This window comes from Melospiza melodia, unplaced genomic scaffold, assembly GCF_035770615.1.
Source record: "Melospiza melodia melodia isolate bMelMel2 unplaced genomic scaffold, bMelMel2.pri scaffold_55, whole genome shotgun sequence".
In the NCBI taxonomy this organism is placed as follows: Eukaryota; Metazoa; Chordata; class Aves; order Passeriformes; family Passerellidae; genus Melospiza; species Melospiza melodia.
In genome coordinates this window covers 4,633,249-4,636,748 of record NW_026948799.1, presented here as the reverse complement: position 1 = coordinate 4,636,748, position 3,500 = coordinate 4,633,249, and positions in this window count along the sequence as shown.

Sequence of the window (3,500 nt, the reverse complement as noted above, 5' to 3'; positions counted from 1 at the left end):
TGATTAGCTGAATTTTACATCTACTCCTAACCTGAAAGTGTAACAGGTAATTTAGGGAGAAATTTAAGCCCGATTTCTGCTTCTACCAGCCTGTATTCAAATGTAAAGTAAATAGAGCAGGGTGAGAATGTCAGTGCTCAGTTCCTGAAGTGCCTTATTAAGGTGTTCTTAAAGTAATGGAGATAAAATCTGGGTGGCATTCCTAATTTCCAGACACTCATTGTCAATGTCATTGACTCTGAAAACAGCAGAGATGTGCACATCATACCTGATCAATCCATTTGGGGATGTTTTAGGTTCAGATTCTCTGAGGCTTTAGATTTTTAGGTCTCTAGACAATGCTTCCAGCAATCTAAATTGCTTTCAGAAATTAAACTTTTCTTCTTTTTTCCTCAGTCTTTGCACTCATGTGCACCAGAGACCTTCAGTGAATGGATTCCACTTTAATCCATCTCCAAGCTGAATCTCCCAGCTGTGTTCACACTGGTGGTTTGTGTGTCTCTTCTGCACAATGCAATTTTAAAATCTTCGTTCCTTATTATCTCTGCCCTTCCTTTTCTGTTTTAGCTTGCAAATGCATGCAGATGTATCAGAAATGATACACCGAATTTCTGATGCATCAGTTCCTATCTAGCAATTTCATTTTATCCTGTTCTGATGTTCTGCTAGCCTTCTATGTTTTATTCTAAGTGGACTGCTGTTTTCTTGCATGTGGAAGTTTTACAATGCAATGCTCTCATTCACCTGCTTTCATGAAACCCTTCATTAACATTAGCACAAGTAACTCTGTGATTCCCTTCTGCTTTGTAGAAGATTTGGGAAACTCAAGTCCTGCTCGGCTACAGAAAAACATACATGGTGCTTGATCATTCCTTTAAGAGCTTAAGTTAATGGTAAACAACGACAGCTTATTCATTTCACAGAAATTGGGAGAAAAGACATTGCAAATATTGAGGAGTGTAGTGCAATAATGATGGGCATCCCTCAGTTATCCAGACAGACTGATGTCACTGACAAAATTCCCTATTTTCCAAAGGCTTTCATTTGCTTTGGCTGTACTTTGTATGGCTGCAGGTCACATTTCCCTTGATTTAAGGAAGTATCTTGGCAGGTATTCTTGGTGATATATCTTGCTAATTCTGCCCTTGGAGGAATTTGTCAGTTCTGCAGTCCTTATTACACGCCCTGTTCTAAAAGACTTTTATGCTATTTTTCCTCTCTCTGTGTTTTCACACTTGTTCAACAAGGTTTTCTTTCTAAGAATATTAATCACAATATTCCAAAGGATTAAAAAACGCTTAGGTATTTTTTCCCTAAGTATTTACTAAAGAAAAATAAAAATTAAAAAAAAACCTGTATGCATGCTGGATGTAAAATCCAAACAGAAATAAACTTGAGAGTTCTCCCAAAAACCTTAAGAAAAAACCCCATGTATTCTATAAAACCCAGAGTATTCATCTACAAAATGGGCATGTTCTAGAAGAGTAAATTTGTGCAACAGTTCTGCACAGAATTATATGCTTTCGAGCTTTTTGCCCTTCAGGGGCAGTGCCATTCTCTGAACTGTAATGCTCTGAGCATGTTCTGCTCACCATGGCAGCTTTCTGCTCTGCCCTGGTACAGATCATCCTCCCTGCAAAGGGGGAGTGCAGCCACCACAACTCCCAGCGCCTTCCCTCACAGCAAGAACCTGAAGGACAGAGATGGCTTTCACCAGCTGCTGCGGGTTCTAATAGTGCCACCTCTCAGCTGCTGAAAGCCTGAATTTCTGTGTTGCAGTGTGTTAGTTTATTGAGTCAAATGTTCTGTTATATAGTGGTATGTTCAAGTGTTCCCCGAGCTTTTACAGTTAGTCTCTCCCCTGTGTTATGCCCTCCTACCCAAGTGTCCCTCAAGGAATCCCCTCCCTCCTCACCAGATTTTTCCCTGTCTGTCAAGACAACCCGGCCCCTTTGCCCCGTCCATCAGCCCAAACCCCACCCTTTGTTCCAGAAAGTTCCCTGTCTCTCACCCCAAGATCAAATCCCTATCCCAAAGCTCTCTCTTCCCCTTGTTCTGATTTGTTGTAACCCTCAAAACCACACCCCAAGAGTCGCTTATTGGTTACTATATGGTGTCCACCCCCTGTTTTGAAAGATTTTAGAAACCCGTGCAGAGGGCTGTTGGCGGTTCTTTCAACATTCTGTTCCCTTTGGGAATTCTGCCCTGTGAACCTTCCCCTTTCCTCTCCTGAGGAATTTGCTGCACTTTACCCCGCAGAAGAGCCTCCTGTGCTTGCTCCACTCGGTCCTCCAGGGGTCTTTACTGCTCGGCATTTGGCCTAGAGGTTCTGGCTCAGGCAAACCCTAACCTAGCCAGGTCCCCACTCTTGCCATTGTCCCTGGAGCATCACAGAGCTAGCCAGGGCTGCGGAGGGCAGTGACAGTGACCCATGCCCTGGCATGTCACAGCCCCCAGAGCCACACCTGCCAGGCCACAAGCCCCAGCCCTGGTCCCCACTGCCGGCCTCAGGGCTCCTGGGCATCCTCACCCTGAGTGCAAAGGCAGCCTCAGGAGCCCCCCAGGGCGCTCTGGATCCAGGCTGCAGACACCCTAAAGCCAGCACTGAAAGGGACATGGATGGGGACTGCAGCTGGATCTTGCAGTGCTCACCAGCCCTGACTACTCTGTAACTGAACCCAAACCTCATTGGCAGCACTGTGAGCACATTGATCCCGCTCGCCTCTCCTGGAACGTGGTGTTCTCACATCCTACACCAGCCCTTTGCAGGGAGTGACCAGCTCCCAGCTGCTCTGCTACCCTGGCCTTACTTTCTGTTTGCCAGCAATGAACTTAACAGATACACTCCTGAGAAACCTAGCACAACATTTGCTTCTCAGGAGCTCTTTGGCAAAAAAACTCCACTAATCCCTAGTTTTTGCACAGACAAGGAGGTCCTGACATAAGGCACAGGCACAGGCAGGGCTCTGGCATACGAATTCCTGAGCCACAGGATTCCACCCATTGTTGTTCCTAGCTACTGTGCTGATATTTTAGAGCCAGTTCTGGACAGGGGCTGCTGCTGACAGGGTAGCAGAATTTGGAGAAAAAAAAGGTGCAGGAGACAACAAAAAAAAAAAAAACCAAGAGGGAAAACCCTTAGAAATACAGAGCACAACAGAAGTCCTTGGAGATGGTTGAATAGAAAATGCCAGCAGCAGTGAGCAGAGCCCGAGGTTGCTCACTGTCACCCCAGGGGCTCCTCAGTCCCCGGCTGGTTTGTGTCTGATGCAGCCCTGCCTGGAAAGGGCTCCAGGCTCTGGTGTTCCCAGCTTGCTCCAGGCTACATTCTTAGCAGCACTGAAAGAAGAGGTGAAACAAAGAGCCATTTTCTGTCCTGCCTGCAAACTCTTCTTCAGTGCCACTGCCAGAGATCATCCCTCTGTCAGCTTGGCACTGTGCCTGCTGCATCCTTGTCCCTGTCCCTTGCATCAGCTCCTGCACATCATCAGCACTCCCTG